The 18,122-nt window shown below is 35.2% G+C and overlaps 1 protein-coding gene and 1 non-coding gene across 2 annotated transcripts in view; one reads left to right on the forward strand and one right to left on the reverse strand.

Moving 5' to 3' along the window:
• MACROD2 (mono-ADP ribosylhydrolase 2) overlaps window positions 1-18,122 on the reverse strand; it is a 2,173,194-nt gene that overhangs the window by 1,944,082 nt on the left and 210,990 nt on the right. The window lies entirely within an intron of this gene.
• LOC126012864 (U6 spliceosomal RNA) lies at window positions 4,193-4,299 on the forward strand. Its single transcript, XR_007497215.1, has one exon. It is a non-coding gene; the product is annotated as a U6 spliceosomal RNA (small nuclear RNA).

Raw genomic sequence — 18,122 nt, forward strand, 5'->3', positions numbered from 1 at the left:
TAATCATACTGTTGAATACTAAAACTCTGCCAGCTGAGTCCTCAGCAAATATCTTTGCCAATTCTGTGGAGTAACTTTTTATTTTTGGCATTATTCCTTTTGCAGTACAGAAGAAACTTCTAAGTTTGATGTACTCCCAATGGCTTCCATTTGCTTGGCCAATGGCGCTGAGTCACTGAAGATATCACTAGATTCAATGTCATAAAAAATTCTTGCTGGTTTTTTTTTTTTACCAATATACTGACTGTATTGTTTTAGATATCATATCAAGGTATTTATTCCATTTTTATTTGAACTTTGTGTATGATATACAAAGAGATCTGAGATATCTTTTGCAAATGACTGATGAGTTTACCTAACTGTAAACCAATTCTGTAAAACAATTTACAAGTTCTACTGTCTTTAATTATTTGTCTTACCCATACTGTTTATTTTTCACATGTGAGAGAGATAATTCTGTCTTTGTTCCTATCCTCTGGTTGAGTTCTCTCAGCATGGCACCCTCTAGTTCCATCAATGTAGTGGTAAACTGCATGATTCTATTTTTTAAATTGATGCTTTTTAAAAATAAGTATATTTAAAAACAGTGAAAGAAGGAAAGAAATTTGCCTATTTTAGATGCTTTGCCCATATCAAAACTCAAGAATGTACCAAGTTATAAATACTTTGCCAACTCTGAAATGAATATTCTAAAACAGTTCTTCATTTATTTCCACCCTTTCTTCTGGAAATTGCTGGAGGGAAGTTTGAAATCAGTTCAAGAAGAATCCAGAGAAGAATGTGATATATCATTGCTGGTTATGGAAGATAAAGAGAAACAAAAGAAGAGAAAGTAGCTCTCTGCTGAAGATCAGCAAGAAAATAGAGACTCAAATCCAACAATGACATGGAATTGAATTCTATCAAGGATCTGAATGATGTTAAAGGCCATAGTTTGTTTCCTGATAACACCCTAAAGATAGACACCTTGATTTTAATATTCTGAGAAACAGCAAAGAACTCAGTCAAGTCCGCTAAGCTTCTGATCTACAAACTGTAAGATAAAAATGTGCATAATTTTAAGCCACTAAATGTGTGGTTATTACAAAGAAATATAAAATTATTAGATTTCTATAAATAATACATCTATCTGAAAAAATAAAAAAAGTATAATTTTTTTGACACTGACAGGACAAAAAGACTTAATTTTTCAAGAGGTTAAAACCCCTCAAATCCAACAATATTTACGTGAGATGTCAATGGAGTTAAAAGTAGAAATGAATTGATTTCCAGAACTCATATTATATAGATTAAAAATGAACTCTACAGGACTAGTGAGAAAGTCAAAGTGAAGAAATTTTTGCCTTATATGTACAGGGCCTCAGTAGTCAAAATAATATTATAAGACCACGATTCACCAAGTTGTTCATAATAGTAATTTCTGACATCAAATTCAAACATTAATCCCACTACCAGTATGACTTTCTCTTTAGTAGTGTTCCCTATTTCCCATGCATCATCTTAACCTGCCCCTTTGCTGATACAAATAAATTTACTTCATATTGTTTGTTGCAACACAAAGACAAACAGAATTACCAAAACTTAGATCGACAAGGGTCAATTTGAAAGAATTGTTATATTTCTCCATGGTGTCATTAAAATCAGTGTGTAAGAATTTACTGGGCTGTTGTTGAGCTGTATGTGTTATTGTTTAGGCTCACTGAGCTTGATAAAGGTCTATGTAACTTTCCCATCAGATTTTCTTTAACACTTCTGGGTTGACACTATTAAAAGTTTTGAGGTCACAAAGTCCAGTATCTATATATCTAAAACAAGTTACTGGCTTGCACTTTAATATGGTTAAGTTATAGGGCTGAGTCATTTCTGTCTGAGGGTATAGGTTTGGCTCTGGGTTCCTTTATTCAAATAGAAAGGGGAACCTGCCACTGTTCCTTCTGAGAAGGCCACAGAGATATCAGTTGAGACCAGACTATCTAGGAAGAATCAGTAGCCATTATTTTCTTTTGGAACTCGGTAGAGCAGTTGGGTCATTTTTCTGCCGGGAAAATTTTGGATATTCTTCAATGATGGGGTGGTTTGAGTGGGCTTGGTCCATGTTCATTACAAAATTAATTCTAGAGGATATTTTTTGCCAGATTTTTTTCTCCTTTAGTTCCACCTGAGAAGGTTCAATAGCTTACACTGAATTCAATTGCCTAGCTGGGTCTTTTCTATTGGAGGGTGAAGGGTATTGAGCTGAAGGTTACCTGTTTTGATCTCTAGTACAACATATTCTCTGAAGACTATTCGGTTCTGGTTTGCTCTAAGCCAAATCATTAGTTACACCTAGTAGCCCATAGTATTTATAGACAAAAGCAACAGGCTGACAGATCCACACTACCAGCTGAGAGCACCATGAGTGTCACCTGAACTTCTAGCACTATTGGAGAAGCCCAAATAACAAACAATAAACACTATACCTACTTCGACAGGAAATAAAACAAGATTATGCAAAAATAGCCTAGTAAAATAAAATATATATTTTAGTAATTTTAGGGGATATAACTTTCCCAATTTAAATATTTAATACATTTAAATATCCTGGCTACATTTACTTTTTTAAGTAGTCACAGCAAATGGTGCTGTGAGGCTGTTCTTGGTTCTGTGCTCAGGAGTGACCCCTGGTGGTGCTCTGGAGACCAGTTCAGAATGGGGAACTGATATTTCTGCATCCAAGGCAAGTACCTTACTTCCTATACTGTCATGAGAAATATCCTGTTTTAAAGAGAGAAGTATAGGGACTGAAGCGGTAGTACAGTGGGTAGGGCATTTGCCTTGCATGTGGTCGACCTGGTTAGATTCCTGGCATCCCATCCCTGAACACTGCCAGGAGTGATAAGATCTTGAGTGTAGAGCCAGTTGTAACTCCTGAGCACTGTCAGCTGTGGCCTAAAAACAAAAACAAAATAAAAGAAAAGAATTATAAATCCATATAAATCAAACTCATTTTTTGAGAAAGCAATAACAAAAGACCACTACAACTGACTGTTGTTCATATTACTGCTTGTTGTACTGTTATTCATATTACTGCTTAGAGAAATCCAAGAGCTTTTAGAAAAAAAAATCTATTTGCATATTACTGCTTGTTGTACTGTTATTCATATTACTGCTTAGAGAAATCCAAGAGCTTTTAGAAAAAAAATCTTAAATGTTATTTGCTCGGAGGTTCTCAGAAATAAAAGGAGTATACAAGTAACGGAAGTATTGTAAATATAATCTATAAGATTTATTGCCTTACAAATTGTGAAGCAAAAATATACTTATTTTGGGGAAAAATGGTGGAAACATGATAGCAGCCATAGAAGCTGCCACAGCAGCAGCTGAAGGAAGGGTAGAGATACAGAAAGCAGCTCATCTTCTTGAACCCTGAAGAATATAGCCCCCCAAGCCCCTGAACCCTGAGATGGGACACCCAGCTCCTAAAAAGTAAACACCTGTTATCACTGGATTAAAAAAAAAATCAAGCTTCCAGGGTGATTGCTGTAGAAAGCAGTGGTAATGAGCAGGAAAACACAGAAACCTGCAGATTCCGTGAAGGTGGCTGCTTTTGGAATCAAAAGTGTTACTTAGAACTCAGGCTAGTCACCTAGAGACAAATATGGCTGCCATCTTGCTCTGAAACCTCACATTTCTTCTAGCCAAGGAGCCCCACCACATCATCACATTAGAAAATAAAAAACCAAAACACCACACTGCAAAGAACACAATGGGAAGGCAACACAGAATGCAACCATACCTAGAGAACAAAGCTCGTAATTCTAAGGACCCAAATAACATTAGCCAACTATAAAGTCTCTCTCATAAGATAGAGGATGTTCAAAGAACTCAAGGAAACCATAGAAGACAGTCAATAAATTCAAGAAGCTGTGAGAGTAGAAATGAGGAAACTTCAAGCAGAAATGACAAATAAAAAACTTGGTAGGCAAAGTAAAAAAATTTACTGGAAGGCCTCACCAGCAGTATAACAGCTACTAAAGAGAGGATTACATAACAGGAAAATGAGCTGTATAACAACCCAATGCAAAAGAAGAATATGGAAAAGAGCCCTAAAATAAATGAACAGAAGATGGAAAAAATCTTCAATATAAGCAAATAGATGACAATAGACCTTTGGGATAAATTCAACAGGAAAAACTTAAGAACCATAGGGGTTGTGCTCACTTTGGTAGCACATATACTAAAATTGGAACAATACAGAGAAGATTAGCATGGCCCCTGCGCAAGGTTGACACGCAAATTCGTGAAGCATTCCATATTTTTCAGATGTATTCCCTTAACATCTATAACTCTTTTCGAGCATCCTCATATAGTGACAATTTTTCCCACTGGCTTTGTTATTTGATTGCTTGGTTTTCCCCCTTTGAAATCTGTTTTATAAGCAATACTGGTAGAAGAGTATCTCTGTATAGATTTCATGTTTGAACCAAGTTACGGGGAATGTTGGACTTTATTCATCGGCCCCCAGATGCACCAACAATATCTTGTGGCATTACTTATCTTTTGCATAGGCACATTAAAATGGGAAAATAATACATATGCAAACAAGTTCTTATCTAATAGAGATGGGAACACAAATTTGGTAATGTAATTAGGCCTTTTACCCTGAACATTGGCATAATGACTTGACTTAGGCCTCAGAAGAATGGGCATCGCCCACACACACCTGAACAATGGATACTATCTATGGAAACAACCACAATTGTCTTTAACATTACCAGTATCCAAGTCTTTACCAGGGAAGACCTACCACTGCTTTGGCATTGACTTACTCCAAAGAGTGCTCCCAACACCCAGACGACTCAGCAACAGTATGCATGCAGGGCAGATTGCTCCGCATTTAATGGTATGCTGAAACTAGGGGGTGTTCCACATCAGCCTGACATCAATGAAAGAAATGCACAGAATTCAGAGTCTTTAAATATAAGAATCTGATACCAACAATAGTTAAAGTGTGAAAAAGTTTCACCGGGACCATGGAGAATGACTTGGGTTGGACAGACTGGTATGCCTGGAACCCAGAGTCAGTCTTATGCCAATAAACTTCTGGGGTGAGGCCTTTTTGTAATCAGGTCAAGGATATTTTTCTATTTTCCCCATTTTTCTGGACCTATGCAAACAATGGCGACTGCCACTATCACATCTTTACTATATTTTTTACTCTTATCCTTTAAGGAAAAAAAATACAATTTACTGAACTTAAAAACAAATAACTGTAGTAGAATGCCTGTCTTGAATACAGGCAGGGGATGGGAAGGGGGGAGGAGGGAATGTTACACTGGTGAAGGTGGGTGTTCTGTTTATGACTGTAACCCAACTATGATCATGTTACTTTAAAAAAAGATTCTTAAAAAAAAAAAAAAGAACCATAGGGGTCCCAGAGATACATGGTAAAACCCCAAAGAAGAAGCAACAGTCAAAGGTATCATTGCTGAGTTCATAGAGCTGAAGAGTGGATTCACATGCCCGAAGAGTACCAGCTAAAAGTGAACCAAAGAGAAACATCTCAAGTATCCTAGTTACAATGATAAAAATAACAGAAATTCAAAGTGAATCAACACCATGCATGAAGATACAATAAAAATGAATTAAAAACTTTGATAGCAGATCTGAAACCATAAGATACACAGAGGTATATGTAGGTCATAATATTAAAGCTAAAGACATCTTTAAGGATGAAACACAACTATCAAAGTAAGTAGAAGCCAAAATAAACAAATGGAACTGCATTAATCTGAAAAGCTTCTGCACCTCAAAGTAAACAGTGACTAGAATATAAAGAATATTTAAAATGGGGAAAACTATTAACCAAATCACATGTGATAAGGGGTATATAATATATACAAGGCACTGCTAGAACTTAGCAAGAAATTAAAAGCATTCAACCCATCTAAAAACGAGAAGAAATGAACAGACATTTCTTCAAAGAATAAGATGGCCAAACGGCATTAAAAATGCTCCACATTATTAATCATCAAGGAGATGCAAATCAAAACAACAACGAGGTAACATCAAACACCATAGAGAATGGCACATATCACAAACAATAAGAATAACCAATGCTGGCATAGATGAAGAGAGAAAAGGACTCCTCATTCACTGCTGGTTGAAATGACGACCAGACCAACCTTTCTAGAAAACAATATGCCTATTCTTCAAAAGACTAGAAATTGATTTTCCATATGATCCAATAATACCAGTACTAAGAATGCTAGGAACCCAAAAAACAATGTAGTAAAGCCCTTTGCCTTCTTCCTATGTTCATTGAAGCACTATTCACAATAGTGAGACTCTGGAAACAACACAGAACAAATAAGTTTATAAAGAAACAGTTTTGATTCCCCAGTGTTCCGTATGGTTCCCCCTCAAGTCAGGAGTGATTTCTGAGTGCATAGCCAGGAGTAACACCTGAGCGTCACCGAATATGCCCCCAAAACAAAACAAAACAAAATATGTTTATTTCCATGACCATCTACATAGATTTCTGTGGAGATAGGTGATCAGATCAAGTTGATTCAAGATGAATTATGGAATTACTTTTAGTGCTATTCAAGCATAATCTGTATAAAGCAATTGCCAAAACAAAAAAGTTTTCTCAACATTCTGTCAGACCTGTGGGGAGAAAAAAATAAAAAGTAGATGTAATCGTTTTTAATTTCACTTGAGTATTGGAAAGCTAATGATCTGGGAGATAGTAACATGTGAAATAAAGCTTTTATCATCCAGTAGCATGTCAGTGGATATTAAAATAATCCATTCAAGTTATATTATAAGCTCTACAAAATACATCTAGATATATGTAGAAGTCATGACAATTTTATAGGACATTTGATGCCAACTGACTTGGAAAATTAGAAAAGCGATAAATTTTATAGAACTATTAGTTGCCTTGTGATTTCATAAGTTAAATAAGACATTTTAAATATATATTTGTTTTCTTCAGTTCCCTTTAGGTTTTAATTCTAAAATTTGGGTGGAAGGTTCAATTGTGCTCAGAAATATTGGAATTTGGAAACTGTAAAATATGAGCTAATGAAATTGATTCAGTGAAATGAATGGAAATCACAACATAAATTCTATTTCTATGACAAATGACAATACTCTTGTATAATAAATTTAAATAAATATCAGAACTGTAAAGCAATTCTGTGGCAGAAATAAATATTACTTTGTTTATAATCAGGTGAGACATTAATAAAATTTACAGGGATATAGCAAAAAAGGAAACTTGCTTACTTGTGTTTATTTGTAAATGGACATTTATAATAATTTCAAATCCTGTTAAACAGATAGTTTACTTTTAAAAAATTAAATCTGTAATTGTAATTAGTTACAAAACTGTAATGTATAAGTTTTGAAAGTAGGATTCAAATGAGAAAATTACTAAAATATGAATGTTTCAATGTCCATTCTTTACTAGGGATACACTGGTTGTTATAGAAACATGTACATTATTTATATATATTAATTTCCTAAAAATTAATTTCCTATTATATGTAAATATATTTGAAAAAAGATTCACATTAATGTATCACAATCTTTTAGTTATTAACACAAAAATATTTTAAATGCTGGTTTCTGTGAATATTAAATAATACGAAGAGCATAATTTCAACCAAAGTCAACCTAGATTGAGGCTATTAAGCTTCAAACCCTGGGTTTCAAACTATTCTTAAAATTAGTTCTAGGAACTAATAATGATATAGCACTCTTATGTCCTCAGAGAAGTTCAGATTTTCTGTTACTATGCTACACAAAAACAGATACACATACACCTTGCAAAAATTGTTTCATGATTGAGGTTCACATTATAATACTCCATCTTTATAAACCAAAACTACATATTTATACATGTATGTACATATATGTATATACATATCCATATATACATATACTGAGGAGGCAGAGTAAAATCAGGAGTGCACACTTTACATGCTGGAGTACTGGGTTCAAACCCTGAACACCACCAGAAATGACCCTCTAAGTACTGAGCAACACTTGTTGAAGAAGCATTGTTGTTTTTGCTTCTTTTTTGTTGTTGTTGTTGTTGTTGTTGTTTTTCGGGCCACACTCGTTTGATGCTCAGGGGTTACTCCTGGCTAAGCGCTCAGAAATTGCCCCTGGCATGGGGGGACCATATGGGACACACCTGGGGATCGAACCGCGGTAGCGATTTTTCCTTGGCTAGAGCTTGCAAGGCAGACACCTTATCTCTAGCGCCACCTCGCCGGCCCCTGTTTTTGCTTCTTAATTAAAGAATAATTGGCCTGTGGGTCTGTCTCTGGATTCTCAAATATATTTCATTTATATGCAGGTCATTTTTATTCCAGCACCATGCTGTTTTAATTAGTACTTCTTTGTAGTAGTGTTAAGTTGGTATTCCATCCTTCTTAAACACAACTTTTTGAGCCACTTGTATGCCACATACCTTGTTACCTTGCCTGCTTAACAGCCAGGTTTTATAGAAACATTTTACTCTCTAAAGTGTTACAAGTCAACCTACAAAAAAATTCATGGGTTACATTGGTCTCTCAGTTGAAAATTATGGAGTATTTTTAGGGAGAGATGGACCAAGTCCTTACTTGTTCAAAGACTCAGGAGCTACATCCATGTTCCGCAATCACTGTGACACCAATGGCCCAACTTCCCCACATTTTACTGATCTTGGCAGAGATTCCCAAATGATAAAAACTCAGATATGCTGGTTTGGGGGCTGAGAACTCTGTGTTTTCTCCAAATAAAAGTGAGCAGCTTCCCCTTTTTCCTCTGTACTTCCAAAAGCCTGGCAGTCAACAAACAAGCCCCACAGCCACCGCAATGTTTGCTTATTGTGGTCTAGCTCCACATATCAGAGAATTCCTAAATTGACACATCCAAATTTTTGAATTCTAAAAACCCAGTAGGAACACACCACATTAGATATAAAAGTAGCATACAAGGTCAACAAACACTGAATGTTCAACTAGCAATAAAATAGGTAAGTAAATCTTCTGACAGTAGCTTAAAGATCCTATTGTGACATATAAAACTTCTCATAAATTTTCTTTTCCTGAAGTTTTTTTCAATAATTTTATTAGCAATTAGTTATAACAAGCAATATAAAGTAAATTATTACAGTGCATGCCAAGGGGGCAATATTGGAGGTAGATGAGAAGCTAGGAACAATGTTGAGAATGTCACACTGGTGGTGGGATTGGTGTGGAATGTGGAATGCCAGAAACAACTGTATTATGTGCAAATTCATAAGCCAACATATTTCAATAAAGTAAAAGAATTTTTAAAAAAAATAAAGACAACATGTCTATTAAGATATTCTTATTTATTTATTTATTTGTTATGAAGTTCATTAGCTATTCTTCCTACTAGATTATACTCATTGGTGGCAGATAACTTTTTCCATATTATTCATCACTATACCTCCAGAGCCTAAGATGAAGATGCTATATAGTACTCAATCATAATGTTTGGATAAATTATTTTTAAAATTTTGTTTTAATTAGTTCAAAAATGCTAATGAGTCTTGCCTTTTACATATGACAAAGCCACTGAGCTGTGATAATTACCACTCCTTAATTTTTTAGGCTTTCTAAAAGAAGAGGCCAGAGTATTAGGAAAAAATAAAGTGGAGAGCAGCATAGTAGGGCAGCAGTACAGAGGAGCCTGAAGATGTTAGAGCAACTAGAGCCGTGGTGACCTGAGCATGAAATTCCCAAAAACCCCTAATCTCAGCTGCAGAATCTAACACCTAGAGAAAAAGCAAAGGAAGATTACTAGATCAAATATCAAACACCAAAGGAGATCACTGAGAAAACAAACAAACAAACAAAACAAAACAAAACAGAAAAACAATGGTGGCAGATTGGTCCTAAAAATAGAGGCTGAGCTGGAAGCAACTGTGACCACCGTCTTCCCAGAGACAGGGTGAGTGTTGCCCTAAATTGATCCTGCAGCAGAGCTGGGAACTGTGGGAGGCCGCAGTGTGTAGTGATTTTTATATGTTGTGTTGGGGCTCTTTGCCTAGGAGCAATGTGAAGTTGAGAAACAAATCAGCCTCACCGCAGCAGCATTATCCTGCTGGCTGTCTAAGAGTCATGCTGCCACATGGCCCTCCTGTTGGATTTAGCCTTAGCTTGCTCTCCCAGTAAATGTCTGTGAAACTTGGGCAGGTGGTTCTGGCCACCTAACAGCTCAGAGTCCTGCTGCTCAGACTTCAGCCTTAGGAGTAAGGGCAGCACTCCCAGAAAGTCTAACAAGGGCACCTCTGTCTCCTGGTTATATCCCTATTAGCAGCCTATTAGCACTGCAACCAGTATGGGCTTAATTGGAGCCTTCCAATTGCAGCCTGGCACCTATTCCTTCCATTGGCGCTGATGTCAGCAAACCAAGCTTGGCCACACTGATGGGTAAGTGCCACTTTCCACAATTCCCAGGCCTGAAAGAAGGATACACTACTTATGGATAAACAATAGTTGTGGAACTTTATAGACTCAAGCCAACCCTAAAAGAACTGAAGGGCCTACTTTAAGGCAGACAGGCCTCACAAGCACAATACACTTTTACAAAAAAATGGCACAAATCTCCATCACAATAATCTATCTGAATGTTAATGGAGTAAATGTACCAGTTAAGAGATGTAGAGTGGCAAAATGAATCAGAAAATGGAAACCAACATGTTGTTGCCTACAAGAAGTACATTTAAGCAAACACAGACTCAAAGTCAAAGGTTAGAAGACAATCCATTGAACGAACAACTCCATTAAAAAAGGCTGAAGTGGACATACTGATACCTGATGACATAAACTTCAGGCTTAAAAAGGTTACAAAATAAGAGAGGGATATTTATTAATAATGTATGTATATAGAAAGTATGTACATCAGAAATAAATCATACTCATAAAATATATGCACTTAATGAGGGGCCAGCAAAATACTTAAAACAACTGCTGGAGAAAAACTGACCTGAATAAAAACATCACTAGCAACACAATAGTTGTGGAGACTTTACACTACTGTCATTTCTTGACAAACAGGCTAAACATAACAATGATATACTGGCTTTGAAGGCAGAAATGGAAGAGAATAACTCAGTAGACATATGTAGGATTTTCCTTCCCGAGATAGCTGACTATACCCTCTTACTGAATGCAATGGGACATTCTCGAAGATTGACTGTATGCTAGACAACAAAATATTCCTCCATTAAATCTAAAGGATAGAAATTGTATCAACTATCTTCTCAGACCATGATGAACTAACAATAGAGTAATTTGCAAACAGACAAAGAGAGACAATGTTAAAACCTGGACATTAAATAACTCAATGCTGAACAACCAGTGGGTCAGAGATGAAATTAAGGAGGAAATCAAAAGATTCCTGGAAACAAAAGAGAATGAAGGCATGAATTATCAGAACATGGGGAACATTGAAACAGCAGTATTAAGAGGAAAATTAATAGCATTGCAAGCATTCATGAGAAAGGAAGAAAAGGGCTACAAAATAAGTAATGGCACGGCTTACTACATTGGAAAATAGTCATCAAATGAGCCATGGGTAAGCAGGCAGGAGGAAATAATAAAACAGGGTATAAATTAATGAACTGGGGGCCGGGAAGGTGGCGCTAGAGGTAAGGTGCCTTACAAGCGCTAGCCAAGGAACGGACCGCGGTTCGATCCCCCGGCGTCCCATATGGCCCCCCCAAGCCAGGGGCGATTTCTGAGCATATAGCCAGGAGTAACCCCTGAGCGTCAAACGGGTGTGGCCCAAAAACAAAAACAAAAACAAAAGAAAAAAAATTAATGAACTGGATACCCAGAAGAAAAATCAAAAAGATCAAGGAAAGCAAAAGTTTATTCTTCAAAGAAAAAAAATAACAAGATCCATAAACCATTAGCAAGATTAAAAAAAAAAAAGAAAGAAACTTTATAAACAGAACCAGATATGCAAAAGGAGACAATCCTAAAGTTAATAAAGAAATACAACATAAATTAGCAGATAACTTTGAGAATTTTTGCACCACAAAACAAGAGAAGTTGGAAGAAATGGACCACTTTTTGGACTTTAACTACCTTCCAATATTGAATAAAAATACAACAATCCTAGTCTCACAATTGAATCTATCCCATTCAGTCTGAAAGAGTAGAATGGAAAGTTCAGCCATATCTAAGAACAGTTTCTTTGCTTTGTGCTAAAAATTCTCAGAACAGTCCTAATTTTATCTGCCCTGCCAGACTAGTACAAGCATCAGCTAAAGACATATCCCCATTAATACACTATTTTAATCATTCCATATTTTTGTTTTATTTTAAATTTTAGTTTATTGAAACGATTGTGATCTACAAAGTCCTTCATAGTTGAACTTCAAATAGACAGTAAATAAGGGCCATTTCCACCAACAGTGAAACCCTCTTCCATTAATGATTCCAGAGTACATCTATACCTTCTGCCCCCAAGGCCAAGTATAAAAGGCCCATTTAAGTTTAGATAAAGTTTAGGTCTGTTGATTCTATTGTAGCTGACCTTGGCTTGGATATTGAGTTATGTCCTTTATTTCTCCACCAATATCTGAGACCATTTGGCTCCTGGCCCCATCCTTTCTTTTTTATTTCTTCTAAGTTTTATAGAAAAATATAGAAATATGTAGTAAAACAAAATAATCGTGATTCAAAGTCCTATTAAAAAGTGGGAGCCCCAATTTAAAAGATAAGAGATAAAAAAAATACAATTAAAGAGTGTATCAGTTTTTTTTTTTATAAACTCAGCAAAATTGGGAAAAATAGAAAGGAAAAACCTTCAGCCTAAAAACAGGGAGACCCTACCCATGAAGCATCCTGCCATAAGACCAACTGTAGGCTCCAGGCATACTAAGTTGTCTAACTCCACAGTCTTTCTTTGTTGTCCTAGTAAAAGTTCTTAATCACAGTTGTCAAAGTCAGAGTTCTGTAATTAGAGACCCTGTTTTTTTGCACAGAACCTACATCCTATGTTGTTTTCTCTTTTTATAAATATAGAAGGGAGTAGTGATGACAACTACCCCACTAAAAAGGGGAGGACAGGAGGGAAACTGGGAGAGTGGTGGCAGGAAATGTACAGTGGTGAAGAGAGTTGGATTTGTATGACTGAAACTCAATCATGAACAATTTTGTAGTTATAAAAATTTTTCATTCAAAATAAAGTAAACTAGATTAAAATAGGTTTAGAACCTTCTTATTCACTATTTTATTTATGACTTTCATCCCGTAACTTAACTATAAATTACATCTTGGAAAAGTCTATTAAACTATTCTTTTGTTTTGTTTTGGTTTCAGTTTATGAAACACACCCACCCTGCAGTGCTCAGTGTACCATATGTGGTGCTGGTGATTGAAACCATATCAACTGAGTACAAGGAAAACTCTTTATTTACTGCATTATCTCCCTGGTCTCAATTATTCATTTCTTTCTTCAGAAAGGTGTGGCATTTTATGTAATATGATTATTTATTATTCTTTAAGTTAAAAACTACTTTAAAACTTTTAATACCTGAAATAAAGAATATGAAAATCACTGAATCTCATTTTAAAAAGTAATACTTTACCAATGTAAGACATAAAAGCAGTAAGTGCAAGAAGACTGCAGGGCAGAAGACATCCTAAAAGACAACCACACCTTTGTATTATTGAGTGAAAAATTTATCTTAAGATCTTTTGAAGCCCAATAATAAGTTTGACACCGTTTTGTCTTATAATTATGTACAGATATGGAGAATAATGCAGTTCTGAAGGAGTCACTCCGTCGTCCAACATCCTGTGACATTTGTATCAAGCACAAAGATTTCCATCCTTATCACTCAGGTGTCTTGGGCCTATGAGGAATATAAATGTCCCATTTCTACTGAAATGAAGGTGACTAATCTTATGTAGAAACTCTCTCAGAGTCCTTTCTATTCTAATTTCAAAATTTATATGGAAATATCTTCTGGACCATTCATTAATCATCAACTAATCTAGTTTGTTTATATGGCCTATGAACCTTCCTTGCCAGGAAAAATTATATGACAAAATAGGTGAACCATGTTTTTCTAAAATAGGGGTAGGGGCTAGAAAGTTTACAAAAGCAAATAAACAAAATAAAAGATTCAGTCAAAATTGTTGCTATATATTAATATGTGCATAATTTTTCAGTACAAGTTATTCAATTCATTCTGACCATAAATAGCATAAGTAATATTCTTATTCCTGTGACAAGAGAAAATTAAAGGTGACTTTTATTTAGTCTAAGAGTTATTTCAATTTTTTAAATAAACAAAAGAAGAAAGGAAAAAAGACCACAAAATAGAAATAAAAGAGTAATATATTAGAAAGTAAAAGGGGAAACAAGAGAAAGAAAAGAAAATTAGGAGATGAAGAGGCCAAAATGGAAGAAAAGCAATAGGTTCTGAATAAGCTCTCAGGTAAGGAACACATAAAGGAAACATCCCACCAAAGGCTTCACTGAGAAAACCCAGTGGAGAAGAGAGCTGTCAACCAGGGAGAGTCAGTGCTGTACAACATGAAATTGCACACTAGTTCTGAACCAAAGAGCTTTTCTTAGATAGGGAAAGGGGAAAGCTGAGGCTAAAAGAAAGCACAAGACCTAAAAGGCCAGTCTGAGGTGGGAGACTGCTGAGTAGAAAGATCACACAGTTCAGCTTTGAAACTGCACCTGCTGTATTAGAAAGAAATGGTGAGTAGTAGGTATTTGTCAGACACAAATGGTGTGTGCTGACACGCACCTCCTACTTGGTGCTGACATTTCTGAGGAAAGACCTACTTCAAAGGCCTCCTGCTACCTCAGCCTGACCTTGACTAGCTCACCACAACCCACTGTGGCACTGCTACATTTGCTTGAGTCCTCAGGTCCTGACCACAGACCACACTGACAGGTTTTTACCAGCAACATCTGCAAACCAACATGTTTGCAGCCCTATACTGGAGATCCTACCAGATTATCACTCATATATGTCTTAATTTTATTTTATACCTTAGTTTATCATGGTTTTCAATAATAATGAAGTCATCACTTTCTAGTGACAGATAATTTTCGCCAGTCTTCCAACAATAAGTCAAAGATTCCTTAACCCCTTTCTCATGATCTCTTACCTCTCTTTTCACCCTTTTAGTTTGAGTCTATTGATCACTTTTCAGGATTTGTTTCCATAGGGGCTTGTTAATGATTATTCAGATATGAGGGAGTGATGAAAACATCTATACACAAACAACAACTAAGGGCATTTGCTGATTTTAAACCAGACTTGCAAAGCCCACTAAATGGTTTCCCCTATAATGCAAGGGGAAAAGTCCCATTTGGAAGCAGAAAGATACATAAAAGTCATTAAATGGGGAAAAGATAGAGAATACAAAAAACTCATAGTCCAAGTTCTAAATATAAGTGCTTTAAGCTTGAAAAGGAAACCAAATTTAGAACTTTGTATGTAAATGAAATAGTAGCCTCACAGCAAAAATACATAAAGGAGCAGCAAGAAAAGGTAAATGAAAGCTGATCACTACATAAAAAGCCAGTAAAACAATATGAGAAGAAAACAAGGAAAAGCAAATGGAATAATGTAAAACTGCAAAAACACCAAAAATTCCAACAGTAAAATGGCTACAAGTTACTTCCTATCAATAATATCCCTAAATGTCAATAAGTGAGCTTCTTATTCAAAGACATAGAGTTGCTGAATGTATCACAAAACAAAATTCAGCCTCTGGCTGCTATGAAACACAGTTGAACCCTCAGTACACACAGACATAGAGTGATGAATTGGGGAAAATATGGAGGCAATAGTTGATGTTAAAACTAGGCATTTAATATTTGTATCAGACCAACTAGTTTTAGAACTGAGAAAAGTAATAACAGATATGGGGTGAACACTAATAGATGACCTCTTATTAATTTATAGGCATCAAATAAAGGAGAAGAAAATTTCATAAAGTAACTGCTAAGAGATCTGAAAAGGTCACTCAGAGCAATACACTAGGAGTGGGAGACTTTTAAAACAGCAATCAGCAGAGTATCAATAATGTTCCAAGTACCCTGAATGAAAAAATAGAAGAGAGATTATTACACATCAACAGGACTCTCCATCCCCCAAAAGCCAAATATACTTTCTTCTCCAGTGCACACAGAACATTATTCAGGATATAGTACATAAAGGGGCACAATTTGATTATTCTAAAATAGTGAAAAATAGAAATATTTCGCCGGAGAGATAGCACAGCAGTAAAGCATTTGCCTTAGATGCAGAAGGACGGTGGTTCGAATCCCGGCATCCCATATGGTCCCCGAGCCTTCCAGGAGCGATTTCTGAGCATGGAGCCCAGGAGTAATACCTGAGCGCTGCTGGGTGTGAGCCCCCCCCCCAAAAAAAGAGAAAATAGAAATATTTCAAGTATATTTCCATACCACAATGAGATGCAGGTAGTAATTAAACCTAAAGAAAAATACATTAAAAAAAACTATAACATTTGAAAAACTAAATAACATACTGTTGTTGAACAAATGAGACAAAGAGAAATTTAAGAAAACATAAGATTCTTGAATAAGAATGAAAACAAAAAAAAAGCAGAACCTATTAAAAACAGCAAAAGCACTACTAAAGGAAAAGTCTGTAGCAATACAGGTTTACTTCAGGAAACAAGGAAAAACTCAAGTAAATAATAGCATTTCATTTTGAGAACTAGAAAAGTAACAATAAATGAATCTTAAAATATATTAAAAATAATAAATAATAAAATTTAGAGTAAAAACTAACAACAGAGAAATCAAGAAAACTATGCAAACTGCCAATGAAAACAGAAAGAATTTTCTTCAAAAATAAGCAAGCTAGACAAACTCATGAGTTGAAAAAAAGGAAAATATTAACAAATAAGATGAGACAAAGGGATATAAATTGAAATAGAAACTCAAGAATTGGAGAAGATGAAAAGATATCACAGTGATGAATTCTATGTGACTAAGCTAAAGAATCTAAAAGAAAAAAAAATATTTTTAGAACCATGCAACCCAAGATAAGACTAAATCAAAATGAAGTAGAAAACCTGAACAGACTACTCATGAGCAAGGAAATTGAAACAGCAATAAAAAATATTTTCAATAACAAAATCCAGGCCTGAACAGGTTTACTAATGAATTCTACCAAATTCTTGAAGCTGAAATACCTATAAACTGCAAGCACTTATCAAATATTAAAAAGGAATCATTTCTAATGTGCTAAGAAGTTGTATTACAATGCCCAAAACAATACACATTACTAAATATCAAAAGCAGAGAAAATAATAAAAAGAAATTTACAAACTATAATATTAATAAACATAAATGTAAAGATAGTCAACAAATTCTTAGCAAAAAGAATCTAGTAATATACCAAAAGGATCACAAAATATGCTTAAGTTGAATTTATTCCAGGATGCAAGGGTGGTTCAATATGTGCAAATATATCAACATAAATATCATATTAATAAAAGAAAACATAAATATCTTACAATTATACCAATAGGCAAAGTGAAACTTTTGATTACCTTTAACATCTAGTCAAATTAAATGTTGTGAGAGTGAGAGAGAATTAGAGAGGAGAGAGAGAGAGTGGGGAGGAGAAATTGTAGTTATCAAGCAAATGGAAACTTGGGGGAGGGTATAGGAGGCAGAATTACAAGTGACATAGGGTAGTTGTCACTTTGATGGTAGTAAAGGTGCAATTATTTTATACACCAAAATCATACATGTTAACACTTTTATAATCATGTTTTCTAACCTAAATAAAATAAAAAATGAAGAAAATCAGATAAAATTGTGTTCAGTTGCAAGAGAGACAAAAATAACAATAGCTTAAAACTAAGGGTTTATTTTCCTTTCAGACAAATAAATCAGGAGTACAGATTACTAGGTAAGTAGGATAACTAAACAAATTCTTAGAATTCTCTATCTTTTTATTGTGCTTCTCTGCCATACTTGACCACATAACCACAAATATAAGAAAATCTAGGAAATGATGACTTTATTGCAGATAAATTTCTGCTCATCTAACAACCAGCGAATCTATTTCTTAAGGAAATCAAATTATTATTGGG

Source organism: Suncus etruscus, chromosome 6 (genome assembly GCF_024139225.1).
Source record: "Suncus etruscus isolate mSunEtr1 chromosome 6, mSunEtr1.pri.cur, whole genome shotgun sequence".
NCBI classification, from domain to species: Eukaryota; Metazoa; Chordata; class Mammalia; order Eulipotyphla; family Soricidae; genus Suncus; species Suncus etruscus.